The sequence below is a fragment of the Mus caroli genome, unplaced genomic scaffold, assembly GCF_978045245.1.
Source record: "Mus caroli unplaced genomic scaffold, Mus_caroli_1 scaffold_1, whole genome shotgun sequence".
Taxonomy (NCBI): domain Eukaryota; kingdom Metazoa; phylum Chordata; class Mammalia; order Rodentia; family Muridae; genus Mus; species Mus caroli.
The window spans coordinates 133,696,503-133,717,507 of NW_028227256.1; the positions used below are offsets into that span (position 1 = coordinate 133,696,503).

A 21,005-nucleotide genomic window follows, 5' to 3' on the forward strand; every position below is an offset into this window, starting at 1 on the left:
TCTCTTGGAGATTATGTATATATACATATACATGATGATATATACACATATGTAAACACACACATATAGGTATACACACATATATCTGTGTGTATACATATGATGATTGCCTCTTCCTTTATTTCTGAGGGAGTGAAGGCATTCATTTTAGGTGAACATCATTTAAGAAGTGGAAAACGAGAATGAAATATATCTTTTACCAGAAGGCTTTTAACCGGGGCAGGAAATCAAACCAAGGACCCCGCTGTGAGTTCCTTCTGGAAAATCTGTTAGAGGAAGGAAGCTCCCTGGGGGAGTTTTAACCCTGCTACATAGAACTTTGTTTTCAGAGGGTCAATTAAAAAAGGAGTCTGTACAAACTGCCCTACAGGGCACTCAGGTCTTGTTTGGGCATATTTATAATGATGTAGCTTGATGCTCAGAGAGAGAAGCAGTAGCCAGTGTCCTGGCTGAATAAGAAGGGTTGTGGCCATCATGAAGCCCACATTGTGTGCTAACTTCATCACTTAAAAAGAGAGGGGTAGGGCATGCTGGAGAGATGGCTCAGAGGCTAAAAGCATTTGTTGTTCTTGCAGGTTCGGTTCCCAGCAACCGCATGGCAGTAAAACTTAGGAAACTTTGGTTGGCCTCTTTTGGTTTTAGAAGTCTTCTACATTCATGTAGGTAGTGTACACACACACACACACACACACACACACACACACACACACACACACACGTGGGGGGGTAAATACGCACACATACAATAAAAATAAATTTAAAAAGAGTTAGCAAGTGGGCTTATAGTTTTTTTTTGTTGTTGTTTTTTTAGAAAAAGGTAGAACTAGAAAGAGCAACTTAAACAAAAGTTTGAAAACATGAAAGTAAGGAAAACAAGATGGGACAAAACAGGAAGCCCCTTGTCTTCCTCCTCTTCCTTCTCCTTTTCCCTCCTTCTTATGTTTCGGGAACCCCAGAACCCAGGTACCCCAGAAGTTGGGGCCCTGCTGGTTTTCCTGCTGATGTCTGTCTGGGTGGCGCTACATTACATCAAAGGAAGGAGCCAGCATGGAGTCAGCCACAGAGTTTGCCTTGGTAAGATTAGGAGAGAAAACTTAGATGTCAGTCAAAGCAGAGGTTCCTGAGTTACAGAGGTTGTCCCCATAGTCTGCTTGAGTGACTCACACAGTGCCATGGTCCCATAAACGGTCTCATCCTCGGTCTGGAAAGTTTACAAGGCCTTGGCTTTCTCTAGGTTCCATCTTGTTCTGCAAACACTTTGAAGCAATCTGTAATGATTTGAATGCGGTCTGTGTCTTCCCAAAGGTTCATGTACTGGGAATTGTCCCCCAGAAGTGATAGGGCTTTATGTTTTTTTTTTTTCTTTAATTTTTTTGACTTTAAAAATTCACTTGACTTTAAGTTGAAATACATTTCTTAAAAGTGCATTTACCACCAATATCTATTTGTTACAAAAATCACCAATATTTTAATGCATAAATATTCATGATAACCAGACAAGTTTTTACCTTGAAATTTTTCTTGAAACAAATTGTGGTGAGAAAAAAACAGGTTGTTGACAGATGTCTACAAGTATACTCGGGGATAAACTTGGTGACAGAAAAGAACATTCTGGCATCGCAAAAGCAGCCCTTAAAGGCTCAGTTTTCTCACATTCTATCTATGCCCAAGATCTCTTCATTTTTGATCTAGGGAGCCAAAGAGTTCTTTGGCAACCATGATCAGAATATATTGCATGGAAAAACTATTTATTAACAAAAAAGAAAAGTAATTCCAATTAAAAAAATGTTACCAATTTTGTACTCTGTACCAAGGTATATCTGCAGACATACTGAGTATTAAATATTAGGAGTCAGTGGAGTGGCTTTTGAGAAAAACTTTACATACCTCAGCTCAAAAGTTAGCTGAACTGGCTGGTTCGTTGCTATGGCAACAGCTTCCTACTCCTCCTCAACATTACTTGTTTGTGATGACTTAATGATTCCATTTCCAAGCTCTCCAGTTGCAGAAGACAGTACTCCATCTTTTGTGCAGGACGTTACAATGTCTCCAGCATGGCTAAGGTTTTGGCATATATGTGCAGGTTCACCAGAAGGCACAGATAGCTGTATTCCTCTGGGATCCAAGGTGCTGGCCACATAAACCAGTTAAGTTCAATTCATGTCCTAAAACGTTCTCTTGATTTGCTGCTTCAAATACTATTGCAAGGTATGTGCATTGTCTTCAGCCTTCACTGTGCTGGTGTCGTCAATGCCTGTGCATGCAGATGAAGTTCATGCTCATGGTCAGGTTGCCATTGTAGTGGCCTGTGTGAAGCCTCTGGAGTGCAAGGTGAGCTGCACCAGGGAGATTTGCTCCCAGTCCATGCTCTTCAGGTTCATACGACCAGCCCTGATGTCCCGGCAAGCCTCATTGATGAGGTAGGTCCTTGAGAAACTCTAACACCTTCCTCAGGATGGAGCCTTGGAGCAGGAGCAGCTTAAGCATGGTAGCCAGAGCCAAGAGCAGCTAGAGAAAGAGGCAGGGGTGAGGCCTGGTGGCTTAGAGTTCCTGGGTTGTGATGTGAAAACAGTGTTGAGGACCAAGAGCTGACAGTAATGGGCTTGCAGCAACTGTTCTACACTGCGTGTTCTAGGTCTGTGCTCTGGAGAGGTGGCAGGTCCTTAAACAGATGCAACTTGTGAGAAATCCTGAGGTCACTGGGCGCATGAGGCATTCTGATGTGGCCCTTTGAGTTTATGTGGGGAACTGTAAAGAGCAGGCCTGGCTCCTCTACTCTCTGCTCCTGCATGAGCCGCTGTCATTGCTATCAAAGGGTGAGGCAGTGAGTCACAGATATGTGGCCATTCACTTACACATGAATCTCTTGAACTATAGCTAAATAAACCACCTTTTTTCATAAGTACCTAGATTTGGGGACTTCATTGTAGCAACGAAAAGCTTTCAACACACGGTCATAGGGAATTTCCTTTCAGAGCTATGTGAATGGCTACACAGGAGGTTAGGGGCATCTGTCTCATAAACAGTTATACACAAATGCTGACCAACAATTCCATCTAGTATTGAAAATTTAACCAACCATGAAATGCTCTAACACAGTTATTACTATTATGAACCCTTAGCAATTGTGGTTGCCTGCACCGTGCCTGAACAAGCCTGAGCCTGTTAGCACCAGGCGGGTGTGAGGGAGGGACCCAGGGCCCTATCCCCTCTTTGAAGAACTGTTGATTATCAATGCATGGTGGGCAATGAGGAGTCATTCTCTTCAGCTGTGTTCCCACTGGGGAGCCCATTGGGCTCCAGTGGACAGCTCCAAACCCACAGTCATGGAGATGACCCTGGTTAAACTCAGTGGGTCACAGAGGAAAAGAAGAAGCACGAACATGGAAGATGTGGAAATTGTGGAGGTAAAGGAGGAGTACAGGGTGAATGGGTGGATGAAGGAATCATGTATAGAACTGTCAAATAAAGTTATAGTTAATAAAAATTGTATGGTGTGATAGTGCTTGCCTATTCTCCCAGCATGTCAGAGGGAGAAGCAGGCATGTTCCTATGAGTTTGAGTCTAGCCTGGTCTACTTGGCAAGCTCTCGGTCAGCCACGACTACAGAATGAGACCCTGTCTCAAAACAAAAACAAAATAAAGATATGCGTAAATTAAGAAGTTTCCCTTAAATGCATAGAATGTTTTCTGTATGGGAACTCTTAGCTTTTCAAAAAGCTTTCTAGTATTTAGTATGGGCTCAATAATTAAGCATCTCATTAAAAAACTCATTCTATGAACACCAGGCATAGAGTCTTTATTAGGTAGTGTTCTGTGTTACTGTAAAGAAATACCAGAAGCATACTAGCTTTATAAAGAAAAGAGGTTTACTTAGTTCATAGTTCTGGAGATGCAAAGACATGGTACTGCATCACCTCAGCACACACACACACACACACACACACACACACACACACACACACACACACACACATTTTTGTTTGCTTGAGATAGGACTGGGTACATAGCCCAAGATAACATCAAATTTGTGATCCTTCTGCTTCTACCTCGAAGCTATAAATATTGTTTACTTGGAAAAACATTTTTCTCTCCTAGCGCACAGCACTACCAACAGTACGGATTAGTACTGTGCTATGCACCTTATGAATGGATTCCAAGTTCTTTTCCTCGGAACTACAAATCTACATACCACTCAGATCGATGGTTAATTACAGCAGCTGGCTGTTGCCGTTACAGAGTCTATAACAAAGTTAGTGCCCCTGATGGAACACTTCAATATAATGGACATCTGTTTTAGAAGCTTGTGGGGCAAACTTCCCTTACTCTCCTATTTATGTTTGTGTTGAAAATAATCAGGGAGATCCTGAAAGTAAGCCACCTGTTCACGACAAGAAAGGCTTCAAGTGGTCTCCGCGGACACACAGCTCATTTGAACACAGCAAATGATGAACGCAGATTATCGCACAATTTCTGCGCAGATAAAAAGATTTGGGGTGTACTTTCGTCTCCCCTCCAATGCATGGCTGGTGTTTATTAATACTTAGACTGAGAGGGAAAGTCCATGTGTGCTGACTTGGGATTCACAGAGAAGCTGGGTGGCAGGTCAAGAGCAGAGAAAGATTTATTTCCCCTGCAAACTTACTACGTAATTACTCTTGTGTTGTGCTGGAGACAAAGGTCATCCCTGGAAAGTTCTCTTTGTCTCAAATAATCTGAGTTCAAGAAAGCATGAAGCCAAGGGCGTTCTCAGAAAGGAAGGGCTGCAATGGGAAAGGAAAGCTGGCGAGCGAGCGATCACTGGGATGATCTCAGATGTCATCGATGTAAAGACGGATCGATGGAGCAGGGTGCACAGGCATGTCTGTTCTTTCGGTGCGGTGTATAACAAAACAGTAGCAGGAAATAACACTCGTCTAATTATTCTTTCCTCTTTTTTTTTTTTTTTTTTGTGTGTGTTTCTTACAATACTTTAAATATTCAGTTTCAAGCGTTTTCCCAGCATTCCCCAGGATCAGTGCAGTGCAGGGCCTGGCGCCTTCTCTTCGTTTTATGGTTGTGCTCTGGATTTCTTCAGAGGTGGCTGATTTATGTGGACACCAACTTGTTATCCTTAGGACATGTGTTACAGGTCTCTCTCCCAGGGCGTCATGTGTACAGGCAGAGCTACTGTGTGACCTAGGAAGAGGTCCCCCCCCCCTTTTTTTTTTTTTTGGTTTTTCAAGACAGGGTTTCTCTGTATAGCACTGGCTGTCCTGGAACTCACTTTGTAGACCAGGCTGGCCTCGAACTCAGAAATCCGCCTGCCTCTGCCTCCCGAGTGCTGGGATTAAAGGCGTGCGCCACCACTGCCCAGCATGAGGTTTCCCCTTTTTCTATGCACTTTTCTCTCTTCACTGACTTCTTTCCTTTTCTTCGTTTACCCATCATTCCTTTATGACATATTCTTATTCAGTTCAAAATCGTGCTTGTGTATTTGCCTCAGATAAGATGAAGAGCTGTGGTTCTTTTTAAAGAGTGACTGGAGAAAGGGAAGGGAGAAGGGGAAGAAGAGAGAGAGGGAAGGAGAGAGACTTTGAGAAGAGCGGTTTAAACTGGCCATGGAAGGACACACCTTTAACCCCAGCATTTGGGAGATGAGACAAGGGAATCAGGACTTCAGGGCCAGTTCAGCTACATAGTGAGTTTGAAGTCAGCCTGGATTACATGAAGTTGTGTTTGAAGAAGAAGAAAAAAGAGGAGGAGGAGGAGGAAGAAGAAAAAGAAGAAAAGAGGAGGAGGAGGAAGAGGAGGAGGAGGAGGAGGAGGAGCAGCAGCAGCAGCAGCAGCAGCAGCAGCAGCAACAACCCCTCTCCCCCAACCAAACAAAACTCTAAAACAAATACAGAAAGGGAGAGTTAAAAAAAAAAAGAAAATTAATCCTGTTAATTTTTCTAACTTCCATGTTTGTCATGTAGTTTTTGGTATTACTTAATAAAAATCGACAAGATAAAATAAAACAAGCAGCCTAGAAATTTGGTAAAATTCTACAAATAAAATGCTGTGAAGTGTTGTATCACTGCCCATCTCTGTTTATTTTCCCTTATTTTATTTATCTCATGATCCTGGGGCTGAGTCTGAGATTTGTAAGGCAAGTGCTGTGCCATGAGTCACCCTTGTTTCTGTTTGAAAATCTGCTGTGTATTTAGTGAGTCAGACATTGCCTTATGATTGTTTGAAATGTGTATTTTATTTTATATTTGAAACCAAGTTCTTCTCTGTAGCCCAGGGTAGTTCTAAACTTGCCATCCTCCTGTCTCCACCTCCTAAGTATTGGAATTACAGGTATGTGCCACCATGCCCAGCTCAGAAATGAATTAAACTTTATTTCCTTTTGATTTTAATTTTTAAAATGTAAAATTTATGTAAATTTTATGAATGTATGTCTGTGCACAAAGTGCATGTCTGGTGCCCTGAGAGGGCAATCCCCTGGAACTGGAGTTATAAATGTTTGTGAGCTATGGGATTTGAACCCAGGTCCCAGCAATAACAAGTGCTCCTAACTGCTGAGCTATTTCTCCAGCCTCTAGATTTCATTTTTTATTTTGAGGTGATTATAGATTCACATGATGTTGAAATAGGCATTTTCTCTGTTTCTATAAAAGATTTTATTTTTTAATCATATGCATCTATGTGTGGGTTTGTGCTTCTGAGTGCAGTGACAGAGGAGGCCAGAACAGGGTATCAGATTTTCTGGAGCTAGAGTTACCTGCAATTGAGAGATGCCTTATGCGGGTGCTGGGAATAGAACTCCGGTCCTCTGGAAGAGCAGTTCACACTCTTAATTATTACTGAGCCATCTCTCCAGCTCTGTCTGCGCATTCTTCACCCAGTTTCTCTAAATGGAAACATTTTGCAAATTTCTAGTAAAAATTTACAACCAAGACCCTGACATTTATAGATTCAAGACACTTTATTTCCGCCTCTACAAGCCTCCTTCCTCCTTTGTCTTTGTGTAGCCAGACATACTGCCATTCATTTTTACCCCTCCGCAATTCCTAGCAACCGTTAATTATTTTCTCCATTTCTGTAATTTTATATTTTCAAAAATGGTCATATAAATGTAACTGCACAGCATGTATGTAACCTTTTGGAGTTAGGTTTCCTGTTGATAATAGTTTTGTTATTGTTGTTGTTTACGATCCCTCCAGGTTTATGTCCCCAGTTTGCTCCCTTTGATTCCTGACTGGTGTCCCGAGGTGGACTGCAGGTCATGTGATTGTTCTCCTCATTAGGGACTCTGTTTTCCTACTTTGTTTTTGTTGTCATAAACAAACTGCTATAGGCCTTTGCATATAAATAGCACATAAATAGAGATGTAGATAGCTAAGTGTGTAGTTCCTGGGTCACTTTGCAGTTTCATGGTTAGTTGTCTAAGAAACCAGCAAGGTGTCTTTCAGAGTGTGTTCATTCACACTTCCACCAGCGTGGAGGAGGGACGGAAGTGTCATGTATCTAGCATTTCATGGTGACAAGGATCTTTATTTTGGGCATTTGTTTTCTCATTTTTTTGGGAGGGGGCAGGGATGTGTGGGTAGGATCTCATTGTATAGTTTTGTCTTGCCTGGAACTTGCTAGGTAGATCAGGCTAGCCTTAAACTCACAGCAGTTCTCCTTGCAGCTGCCTTCTGGATACTGAGATACTTAGCATGTGCTACTAGACCTAGCAACATACCCGCCGTGTGTGTGCTTGTGCATGCGTGTGTGCGTGTGCATGTGTGCATGTGTGTGTGCGCGCATGTGGAGGTTAGATGGCTTCTTTTGTTGCTCTCTACCTTGATACAGGACTCTTGTTGAACCCAGAGCTGACCAGTTGACTAGATTGTCTGGGCAGCAACTTCTGGGTATCTGTATCTCTGCTTCTCACCTCTTCCCTGGATTAGAGATGCATGTCATCATGCTCAGATTTTACATGAACTCTGAGGATTTGAGAACCTCATGCTTGCTTGGCAGGCTCTGTTCCAACCAAGCCATCTCCTCGCCCCAAATATTTCATCCTTTGGAGGGAGAAAAAAATGGTATTTTAAATTCAAACATTCACGTGTCTATTGATAGTATGTTTTTTTTTAAGTTAAAAATTACCTAATTTGGTTCCTGTGAGAGGTCTGCGTGTGTTTAGGTTTAGGGTGGATGCCAGCCGACATCTTTAAGGAGCCAAATCTCTCCTTCCAGTGTGTGAGTGTGAAGGGGCAGCAAGTGTCCTTCCCCTGCTGAGCCATCTCGCTTGCCCACTGTCAAATTGTATACTCATTGTCTATCTGGAAACCTTGCTGAACTCGGTTCAGTTGTGAGACTTTTCTCCTAGACTCCCTGAAGCTTTCTGTGTGGAAATCACGTTGCTTAGCAACAGGGATGCTGACGCTTATCCCTTATCCGCTTGCTTGTCATTTGTTTCTTTTTCTAGCTATCCCGCAGGAGTGAGTGCTAGGGTGACTCAGCGTTGAGGCCGCAGGTTTTCTCCTTTTGTCGCCTTCAATATGGACGTCTCCAAAATGGACGTTTTAGTCTGAAGACTCTTTTAATTTTATTTACAACTTCTCCTAGATGCCCAGGAAATAATAGTTTCAAACATTAGAACTTTCCCCTTTGATTCCCTCACTCTCTTTTACACAAGAACAAGAACATTTGAAATGAAATAACAGTTCCAGAATAACTTGTAATATTTTTACTATAGCATTTTAGGTTGTCTCTGTATTCTTAACATAACCCTCATTAATTATTAGTTAATTCTGCGAGGGAGGAGGGCATTATAAGTAATGACATGGATTTTTGCCTGCCAGGTGATGCTTAAGAGTATTTTGCATCTAAACATTATTGAAGTTGCTCACAAGGGACGGATAACTTAATATTGACACAACCTTAAATAAATTGAAAAGGCATAAATCAGAGTAATGAGATTCAAAAAGCTGTTAATATTAATGGAGAAACCTTTGGGGAAGTATAGAACAAAATCAAAGAATCTAGAAGCCCTAGATGAAAACGATGAGACCAGTTAATGATTAAAAAATTAGTTTTTTCAACTTTTTAAAGCCACACTATTCTAAGTTCGTAGAAACAGAACATGTCTGTGCAACTGATCTTCGGAAAAATGGAACGGGGAATTTCTAGAGAGAAGTGTAAGTTTGCCAAGACTAAAGTGTAGTTCTTCTGGCTTTGCATATAAAGAATTAGATACTGTTATACTTAAGTTTTGAAATAAGAACCTGAGATTTTCCTCTAAATAATTAGTAATAAGAAGTAAGTATATGTATATCATGGGTGCACAAATATGTTTGTATGTGAGTGTCTATATAAATGTACACATGTGTTATATGTATACATGTATGTAATTGAGAATTCTTAATATTTATTATTATCAAACTTTACGTATACTGTGAAAGGACACGATTTGTATATATTAGGAGTTGTGACTTTAAAATTAAAGAAGAGAAATAAAGCTAGAGAAAAACAAAGACATGCAAGAAAAACAAGACATGCAAGAAAAATGATTCTGTAAGACATATTGACAAAAAAACTTGAATTATGCTGTGAGATAATCTTCTTTGGCGAGTTGAAGCTATATTATACTTGTTGGGTATAGAACTATGTTTTCTTGAGTCTGAACAACAACAACAACAACCAAAAAGCAAAATTCAGCTGCCATTTTTGTTAATTTCTGTTGCTATCAATGTTTTCAAAGTATTAAGAGTACAATTCAGTTGTATGACTCTTGTACGCATAGTCCTGGATTCAGTCGCTGCAACACACACACACATACACACACACATACACACACACATACACACACATATACACACATACTCACACACACATTGCATATACACATGTGCTTGTGAAGAGAAAATAGATTCAATTGAATTAATGGGGATTTTGAAGAGCAATCTTCTACAGCATGATCGTGGCTGAAGAATAAGCACGCCAAGCAGTGAAGTGAAATAGAGGGCTCGGGAACAAGCCCACGTGACTACAGCTATCTTACCCTGGAGGAACGTGCCAAAGACACACAGTTGAGAAATGACACTTAAAAAAAAAAAATCTGTGCTGTGTTGTATCTTGTGGACCAGAATTTAGATCCAATTAGAAAGTGGTTGGTTATTGCCGTGATGTCTATGCCACTACCGTATTGTTTGGGATGTCTCACCAAGCTAGTTGTTATCGTAGCTCCCGGAATTCTCAGCTGGGTGTGGCTGATGATTGCTTTTCTCCTGTGGTAGCATGGGGAGCACCTTTCAGCACCACGGAAGCTGGCTGGCAGGGGTGAAGCTTCCAGGTCAGTGCCTCAGTTCCTCCACGTTCTTTGATTAAGACCCTAAAGCAATAGGGTCTTAGGGTCAACTTCTGGAGAGAAACCCATACCTGGAGCCATTAATGGATGCAGAACCTATGGCTAGATAGCTTATAGGCTCTAGAGGAGAACTTATGTCTATTATTCTGCTAAATTGACATTTTTTCAAGACAGAGTTTCTCTGTGTAGCTTTGGATGTTCTGAAATTTACTCTTCACATCAGGGTGGTCTCAGACTTTGGCCTGCCTTTGCCTCCTGAATGCTGGGATTAAGGGCACAAGCAACCACAGCTAGTTGGACGTAATATTAAACTGACTTCTAGTGGCTTAACATTGTATTCATAAATGAATACATCTGAGTTTTCATCTAAGAACCTTCCAATTCCAGTAGATGGTGATTAACACAGAGACCCACAAGGGATACCTTCTGCCTGGCCCCACTGAGAGACCAGTTGTACAGGACAGTGTGCTCAACAGACTTGGAGACTGGAGGAGAGAAGAACAACATTCATTTGGATTAGAAGTGAACCAAAGAGTGAGCACAGGCTAGACCTAGGCCCCCTGCACATATGGAGCAGATGAGCAGCTTGGTCTTCATGTGGGTCCCAAACAACTGGGGCAGAGGCTGTCCCTGAGCCTGTTGCCTATCTGCCTGCCTGTGGATCCCACACCTCTAAATGGACAGCCTGTCTGGCCTCAGTGGGAGAGGATGTGCCTAGTCATACAGCATCTGGATGTGCAGTGTGTGGGGTGTGATGGGGAGGTGTAGGGGATAGAGACCCAGAGAGGGCCTTCCCCTTCTAGGGAGAATGGGGGAAGGACTTATGGCAGGGGTACTGGGAGGAGAAGAAGGACAGATATTGGGTTTTAAAAGTGAATAAATAAATAGATCTAATAATAAAACAAAGGTGAACACTGCAGCGATGTAAAACAACAGCAATAAAGAACTAGAATCAATATCACTGTCTACATTTTACAATTGAACAAACACATTTAAAGAAATTAAGCTGCCCATGTAAGACAAACATGTTGAGTATCGGATCTGCAGTTCTTTTAAGTTTCTATTTCAAAATTAAATTGTAGTGGTAAAGTCAGAGAAACCCTATAGAAATTGGTAAAGAGAAGATGCTCAACACAGCTCTCCACCTGACATATCCCTTGTACATAATTAAAAGTATTTGTTAGACATGTACAGTTTTCATCCTTTTTAGTAGATTCATTCAGCTGAAGGGCTACCACCACGATCTAGCGATCCAATGCTTTGTTACTCTGAAGAGATCTCCCATCCCCCTTAGCTACCAACCACCCTTAACCCTACCCTAGCCCAGGCAGTGCTGAGTCTGACCTCCTGCCCAGAGCTTTGTGCTTTAATGGAGTCACATGCCAACAGAAGGAGTTGAGAAACGTGGCTTTTTAAACAGCTCATGTAGAATTTCTGCTGTGTCTTCTTCATAGAGTTCTAGGAAAATTCCCAGTGATGCCTGAGATCTGTTGGAATATTTCAGCTATTGATTAATTCTTGTCATTATCATACTCATATTTTTTTATTTATTCTTGAGATGATATTTTTGTAACTTTTCTCCAGAACATACAGTTGTCTAACTGGTTGACATAAAATTGTTCAGAATGTTCTCTTACAACTAAACACATCTGGAAGCCTGTTGTGGTGCCATATATGTATAACTCCCATGTAGCATACATTCATAATCGCAGTACCCAGGAAGTTGAGGCAGGAGAATTGCTATAACTTAGAGGCAACCTAGGATACAGAATAACACCCTATTTCAACTATTTCCCTTTCCCCCAGACTTGAAGAGCCAGAAATGATATCTAAGAGGGGATTATTTTAACAATAGAAAGAATGATGTCCCGTCTTTCAGACGACTGACTTTGGATATGTACACGTGGGCATAAGAATGAGGTAACGAGACCAGAAATAAATAGTTGTTTCTAATTTAACAGCAAAACACTAGTGTGCAGTTTAATACATGTGGCATTCGGTGCATTCGGTGCATTCCCAGGCAGGCTTTCCTTACTGATATGTGCAGGAGAGGTCCTTTGCTCCCATAGGCCATACTCCTTGCTTTCACCCATCCTGCCTTTTAGATGACTTTTCTGACACTCTGCAGCTACCTCTCATTTTTCTTAAGGAATGTACAGTTGTCTCCATTCTTCCTGCCACTCCATATACCCTCCTCAGGCACCCTTTAAATTTATGCACATATTTAGAGTACTTTTTGGCCATTTTCTGGTTATCTACTATATGGTAAGAAATTTACAAATAGTATTCCAGAGAGAGAGAGAGAGAGAGAGAGAGAGCGCATCAAGGGCAAAGAGAGCAAGGCAAAGTTGTCCAACTTCCTCCAGTGAAGGACTCGATTAGACAGGTTGCTGGGTGGGGCAGGGCGGGGCAGGGCAGTGTAGCAACTCATTTAGGTTTTGAAGGATGAGTTGGATATAAGTATGATTGAAAAGTGTTTTCTGATTGAGAAAGAACAAATAACAAAGAACAAAGACACACACTGATATTGTGAGCGATGGAACAAAAGAGACAAAGCCATGCTGTGTTGGTTTGTTAAGGTTTTATTTTGATCGGAGTCCTGACCTGGCTGGTAGCTGGGCATGGGAGTGGGAGGTGAGTGTTGGGAGAGGAGATGAAGAAGCAAACAGGAAGAGCCAGTTAGAGGGGTGGAGCCAGAGTTCAATTTTACACATTTGGAGTTTGAGATGCCTGCTAAACTCTCTGGGTAAAGTTAGGGTTAGTTGGTTAGTTAGTTAGTTAGTTGTTGTTGTTTGATTTTTGAGACAGAATCTCACTATGTAGCCCTGGCTATCCTGGAACTCACTATATAGATTAGCCTGGCCTTGAACTCACAGAGATCTACCTGCTTCTGCCTCCCAAGTGCTGGTATTAAAGGCATGAACGCTGGGACTGGATATCTAATGGGAATTTGGGAAAGTTTTCGGAGTGGAGATACATATTGTAAATCTTGGGCAACTAAGAGAGTCTTTAATCATCACTGGGCTGGAGAAATATAAAACAACAGGATGTGAACAGAGAGAGGAGAGTAAAAGTAAATGGGAAACTTGGGTTTGTTAACATAGAGGATGCCGGTGCTTAACATGATCGAGACGAAGGGAAGGTGGTTGCTTTGGTCTGGGACACTTGAATTCCAACACATGGTCGGACAGAGTGAGTATGTCGATCTGGAGTTGAGATAGGGAAGATGAGAGACTCATGGGGAAGACACACTGTTATGAACCTCTCAGCTGAGCAAGCAAACAAGATGCCAAGGCTCTGACGAAGGTTGCAGTGGGAGAGCTGCTGTCCAATGTGGTTTGGTAGAGCAAGACAATAATGAGCAGATACAGGATGCAAACCATCAGAGGGCTCCAAGTGCTTTGCTGATGAGGAAAGTGTGTCCCATCAACACGAAGGGAATTCCCTAGTGTCACAGTGGGTGGTGGCACTAGACACAAATATAGTGTTGCTTGGTCTAAAGCCCACTCTCTTTCTTTAACAGCACAGAGTCTGAGCAATTCCCATTCCAATCTCTTTTGTGAGACAAGGACTAAATTATGTAGGCCAGGTTAGCCTAGAACTTGCTATGTATCCCAGGCTGGCCTGAAACAGTATTTCTGTTTCAGCCTCAGAAATGCTGAGTTTATAAGCATGCATGACCATGTCTGCTTCATTATTTTTTAAAAGAGGTCAATCAATCAGGTAATATATTTAGTTGTCTCACAAGGCAGCTCTCAGGCCGTGTTATCTGATTGACTGATGTTCATTCTGCTAGAACAGAATATTAACAAAACCTCAGTAAAAATACACTAAGCTAATTCATGACACCCATGCCCCGCCCCGTCCTTATAGCCCTTCTGCTGTAATATAAAGAGAAGTAAGAGGGGGCTGTCTTAGTTAGGGTATCTCTTTTGAGTGTTTGTTTTTGACACTGAGACTGGGTTTCTTGTAGCCTTGATTGTCCTGGAACTCACTTTGTATACCATGCTGGCCTCAGGCTCACAGAGATCTGCCTGCCTTTGCCTCCTGAGTGCTGGGACTAAAGGTATGTAAGTGCTACCACCTCCTGACATAGTTAGGGTTTTATTGCTGTGATGAAAAAACATGACCAAAAAGCACATTGGGGAGGAAAAACTATTTGACTTACACTTCCACATTGCTGATCATCATCAGAGGAAGTCAGAACAGGAACCCAAACAGGGTAGGACCCTGGAGGCAGGAGCCATTGCAAAGGCCTTGCAGGGGTGCTGCTTACTGGCTTGCTCCTCATGGCTTGCTCTTTGCTCTACCTGCTTTCTCTCTCTTTCTTTTCCTCCCCTCCCCTCCCCTCCCCTCCCCTCCCCTCCCCTCCCCTCCCCTCCCCTCCCCTCCCCTCCCCTCCCCTCCCCTCCCCTTTCCTTCCTTTCTTTTTTCCCTTTCTTTTTTCCCTTTCTTTCTTCTTTCTTCCTTTTTTCTTCTTTCTTTCTTTCTTTCTTTCTTTCTTTCTTTCTTTCTTTCTTTCTTTCTTTCTTTCTTTCTTTCTTTCTTTCTTCCTTCCTTCCTTCCTTCCTTCCTTCCTTCCTTCCTTCCTTCCTTCCTTTCTTTTTTTGTTTTTAATGACAGGGTTTCTCTGTGTAGCCCTTGCTGTCCTGGAACTCACTCTGTAGACCAGGCTGGCCTTGAGCTCAGAAATTCACCTGCCTCTACCTCCCGAGTGCTGGGATTTAAGGCGTCACCACCACTGCCGGCTCTACCTGCTTTCTTACAGAATGAAAGAACCACCAGCCCAGGGATGGCATCACCCATAATAGCGTGAACCCTCTCCATCAATCACTAATTAAGAAAATGCCTTACAGATGGACCTTATGGAGGCATTTTTCTTCCTCTATTGAAGTTCCCTCCCCTCAGATAACTTTGTTATCTTGTGTCAAGTTCAAATAAGACTAGCTAGCACAAAGGATTTCTAGGCTTTTGCTAACTCAGTGTTTTCTCAATTCTGGATTAGAGGCTTAATAGTCTGCAGCTGTTTTAAGTTCCCAAAGAACACAATCCACTTGGTACTGTACTTGTCAATACATTTGTGAAAATTACCAACATTTCTAGTGCTATCTATGTTGGCAATTTATTTATGATTGAGTTATTAGTGGTCTGGAAATCTTCTGAACATAGATAATGGCCTGCCATACTGTTGCTGCTTTCAGTCAAGAAATTGGTTCTTCTATGGAGGTTTAAGTTCACCTTTCGTAGCTTTGCAAGTTTCTTCCTCAAAAGCCAGGGTCTTACACGGGCTCTGCACACCAATTCATACCCACGGTAAAAACCCTGGCTACGTGCTCCCAACACTCCGTGAATCTCCAGCCAGTGAGTTAGGAACTAGCATCTTTATTAACAATCTAACGGAGCACTCAAAAGCCATTAGGGTGCAGAGTTGAATAATATTCATACACTTTGAGAGAAATGCACTTCAGCCTAACATATTCATTTGGGAGTTTTTCTTTAAAATTCACCACAAGTGGTCTCAATTTTGCTTGGCTGATCTAATCAATTCTACAACAATATATTTACATATCTATTTTTTTTAGGAGCTTAAGCTACATCCTACACACTATTTTGCTAATCTCTACAACACACTTTGGAGCCTAGGGGTCAAGCACTTGGCTTATGGATTTCTTCACAAGAAAAGCTCAGACGAATAATTTTTTAGCTTGGCTAGGAACTGGTCCTTTGCTTCACATTTGTTGCTTACAAGAACACATTTGCTATCTAGCTTTGTGGCTATTTATGTTCTCTGGGTATCTTGATATCTCTGAAAGATCCATGTATGGGTGGGGTGGGGATGCAGGTAGAAGATTTATTTAATGACACTGTATCTTTGTAATTTACAAGCAAGCCCCACTCTCTCTCCTGTAAGTTTAATCTATTGACAGTTAGCCTTAATATATTGACAATTATTTTCTCTTCAAGTGTTCTTCCTTGCTTGAAGTGCCTCGGTTGGGAGAGACATTACCTATTTAGCAATGGACAATCAGCACTTTTGCTGGAGTCAGGACATAAAGGAGTTATCATGGAGTTTCTGACTCGTCTTTTTGGCCATTGGCGTTACAGGAAGGTGGTATTCAGAGTGATGGATGTGGTGATTTTCCTTGGACATTGTCTCCCCGTGAACCAGGCAGGATACCAGCTATGCCCTTAGTGACATTAGAGGGGAGAAAGCGCTTAGTTCCACCTTAGTTCAGAATGATCACCTGTAACATTTGAAGCCTGAGTGAAATGTCTGTTTTGAATTATTATTATTATTATTATTATTATGGTTTAAAGATTAATGAAAATGACCATTAGTAAATCTGTGATATACAGTCTAATCTGGTGGGCTAGCTAAATAAATAAATAAATAAATAAATAAATATTTAGCTCTGTCCTTTGAGCCAGAACATAGTGTTCAAAGACAACCTCTGACACTACAAACCCAGGATAAAGTTGATAGGATGTTCTCATCCTTCTCATCACTAACTGTATTACTAGAGCAACTGTAAAAATTACCAAAGAGCTGTAAGCAGAAATTTAGCTACATGGTAATTGAACTAAACAAGGTTGTTCTTACAGTATCTTTGTAGATGGTTTGAGAGCTGAACATAGAGAATTTGAAGGTCGAATAACTCATGTTTAAACAAGTTGAGTTAAATTGTTTTTAATAACAGTGAGTTAAACTCTTTCCATGGGGGAAGAGGAACACTTCAGTCCTCAGTAGTACCTGTTTCATTCTTTTTTTTTTAATAATTAGTAAATGAATTTATTATTATTTTTTTAATTGGGTAATTATTTCATTTACATTTCTAATGCTATCCCAAAAGTCCCCTACATGCTCCCCCACCCACTTCCACTTCTTGGCCCTGGCGTTCCCCTGTACTGAGGCATATAAAGTTTGCACGACCAATGGGCCTCTCTTTCCAGTGATGGCCAACTAGGCCATCTTCTGATTCATATGCAGCTAGAGACACGAGCTGGGGGGGGGGGGCGAGTACTGGTTAGTTCATATTGTTGTTCCACCTATAGGATTGCAGATCCCTTTAGCTCCTTGGGTACTTTCTCTAGCTCCTCCATTGGGGGCACTGTGATCCATCCAATAGCTGACTGTGAGCATCCATTTCTGTGTTTGCTAGGCCCCAGCATAGTCTCACAAGAGACAGCTATATCTGAGTCCTTTCAGCAAAATCTTGCTAGTGTATGCAATGGTGTCAGCGTTTGGAAGCTGATTATGGGATGGATTCCCGAATATGGCAGTCTCTAGATGGTCATCTTTTCGTCTCAGCTCCAAACTTTGTCTCTGTAACTCCTTCCATGGGTGTTTTGTTCCCAATTCTAAGAAGGGGCAAAGTGTCCACACTTTGGCCTTCGTTCTTTTTGAGTTTCATGCGTTTAGCAAATTGTATCTTATATCTTGGGTATTCTAAGTTTCTGGGCTAATATCCACTTATCAGTGAGTACATATTGTGCGAGTTCTTTTGTGATTGGGTTACCTCCCTCAGGATGATGCCTGCCAGGTCCATCCATTTGCCTAGGAATTTCATAAATTCATTCTTTTTAATAGCTGAGTAGTACTCTATTGTGTAAATGTACCACATTATCTGTATCCATTCCTCTGTTGAGGGGCATCTGGGTTCTTTCCAGCTTCTGGATATTATAAATAAGGCTGCTATGAACATAGTGGAGCATGTGTCCTTCTTACCAGTTGGAACATCTTCTGGATATATGCCCAGGAGAGGTATTTCGGGATCCTCCAGTAGTACTATGTCCAATTCTCTGAGGAACTGCCAGACTGATTTCCATAGTGGTTGTACAAGCTTGCAATCCCACCAGCAATGGAGGAGTGTTCCTCTTTCTCCACATCCTCGCCAGCATCTGCTGTCACCTGAATTTTTGATCTTAGCCATTCTGACTGGTGTGAGGTGGAATCTCAGGGTTGTTTTGATTTGCATTTCCCTGATGATTAAACCTGTTTCATTCTTTTTTTCCCCTTTTGCTCTTCTCTGAAAATATATGACCTTTCTTGTGTATATTTGCCTTAACTGCCACTGTTATGTAGTCTCTTGTAGCGTTAATTACTTTTCTGTTTCCGTGAGAAACACTATGACCAAAAGTAACTTAGGAAGGAAAGTGTTTGTTTTATTTTACACTTCCAGGTAACAGTTCCCCCTGCGGGAAGTCAAGGCAGGACCCCAGGCAGGATCTTGGAGGCAAGGAGGAGCACTGCTTACGGACTTGTTCAGCTACTTTTCTTTTACAGCTCAACCTGCCTAGGGATGGTGCTGCCCACAGTGGGCTGGGACCTCCCCCATCACGGAAGAATTAACAAAACATCTCACAGACACAGGCCACTCTGATCTAGGTACCTTCTCAACTGAGGATCCCTCTTCAGGGTGACTCTGGGTTGTGCCAAGTTGAAGCAGAAGCTATGACATTTATCTGTCACTCAAATATCCTTCATGTTGCTTTCTAGGACCTTCTAAACTTCCTGCAGTGGCTGCTATCTTTCTTTTCAGTTACTAAACTATTTCTTTCGCGGTCTTGAATTAAAGATGTCCGGGGGCAAAAATAGAAAGCAACACCACAGGTGCAGTGTTAGTATGGATCCAGGAACTGAAACAGATGGGAGTGGATAGATTTGTGAAGCATTCTGGTGATATAGTTTATGTGGGTTGCTAATAATGGACAGTGTACAAATAGTGAGGAATAAAAGAAATCCACAATACAACCCAGGATTCTGATACTTGAGCTCAAGTAGAAGAAAGTGCCATTCCTTCAAGGAAGGAAGGGAAGGGAAGGGAAGGGAAGGGAAGGGGAGGGGAGGGGAGGGGAGGGGAGGGGAGGGGAGGGAAGGGAAGGGAAGGGAAGGGAAGGGAAGGGAAGGGAAGGGAAGGGAAGGGAAGGGAAGGGAAGGGAAAGGAAGGGAAAGGAAGGGAAGGGAAGGGAAGGGAAGGGAAAGGAAGGGAAGGGAAGGGAAGGGAGGCAGGCAGATGAACATGGGTTTAGATGTAAGATACTTGAAGCTTGGGATGCCTTCAAGGCAACTATGTCAGTTTGAGGGTTATCTGTCTTTCTAAATAACTAGGAAATAGATCTAAAACCATGTTTTAGGCTAGTGAATAATTTTGGAGTTGTAGCTTATAGGTAAATAGACTAACCATGCTGTTTTCCTGTGTCTGGTTTGGCCCTGATGATTAGAGAGAGCAGATGGGATTTGTGAGAGAGAAAAGGATACATGATCTTTAATTTGTTTGTTGGTTTGTTTGTTTGGTTCCAAGACAGGCTTTTTCTATGTAACAGTGCTGGCTGTTCTGAAACTTGGTTTGTAGACCAGGTTGGTCTTGAACTCACATAGATCCACCTGACTCTGCCTCCTGAGTGCTGAGAATAAAGGCATGCACCATCATGACTAGCTAAGCATCTTGACTTTTTAGGAACAGGAAAGGAAAGAGGACAAGTGGAACTATTTTTGAGCTATCCACTTTAAGGTAGGAGTTCTTGCTCAGATTATTGGATTCTTATACTGTTCCTTTGAAAAATAGAGATAATGCCAATACTTTGCTTCTAAGATGATGGGACTGAAACAAAGTAGGAAATGAAAAATATCTCAGTGCCCATCCTGTGGCAGGGCCCCCTATGATCTCAGTCCGTGTCTATGTCTTTCCTAGGAAGCATCTTTGTGCATGGGCATGCACACCAGCAGTGTCCTATAAATGTTTGTTGAATGAATGAGTATCAGCGGGATGACTGTAGACAGTTCTAATACTAGTAGAGATTATAATTATAAACCTTCGAAGAAACAAATGTCATCTGAAGAATATTGTAACCTTTAGTTTCAGGAATGAAAACCAATAGTTTAGTATGTTAGTGCCTTCAATCAAAATTTTAAGGCTTTTCCTAAAATTATCCCAATAATGTGATTCTGGAAGCTCTGGGTTTGTAGGAGGTTTTACATCATGTGAATCCTTTTATATTAAAATCCTTGTAGATATTTCCTATTTTTCCTAGTTAAAAATTCTGTAATTAATTCTTATTCAAGTATAACCAACTACTGTACATCAATACTATTTTCAATTCTCAAATCAATAACCTGTGTGGTTTTTCTTTTTTTTTTTTTTTGAAAAATATAATTAGTCTCACTGAGGGGTTACTTTCTAACACAGGGGAACGGCCCTCATGTTCCTGATGTATTGACTGGGAGGCGAGTCTGATGGAAACTCTCTTTAACGGCCCCCTATGAGGTCAATTTAAATGCTCTTGGCAATTCGTGGGAATGAGTGTAGATGGGAGGCAACCTGTGCTCTTTTGCTCCACAGTTAGTCCCGCTTTCTCTACTGTTGGCAAGGCAAGCACTTCATATAGGGCACCAGTACTATGTCGGTGGGATATTGTCTAAATGCAGGGGAATCATCAAAGAACAAAACCAAAGTGTCTCAGCATAAGTTCTGGGACATTATTGGGCCTCTGAACGTTATTTCGAAATACCTCTGAAGTAGAACGAGAAGCTGCGGCAACATCCACCAGTCTGAAATAGAGCTGTCTGCAGCGGCCATCCTTCTGGTTCCCTCCACACTCCTTGTTCCCTTTGCATATGTGCTACTTGGAATGAATGCCTGGCTCCCACATCTTCACGTGGTGCGTTCATAACTCTCAGAAT

At 41.8% G+C, this 21,005-nt stretch overlaps 1 pseudogene; it reads right to left on the minus strand.

Annotated features, from left to right (window-relative positions):
* Nucleotides 1-1,838: 1,838 nt before the first annotated feature.
* On the minus strand, nt 1,839-2,487 carry LOC110296089 (DNA sliding clamp PCNA pseudogene; annotated as a pseudogene).
* Between the last annotated feature and the right edge of the window lie 18,518 nt (nt 2,488-21,005).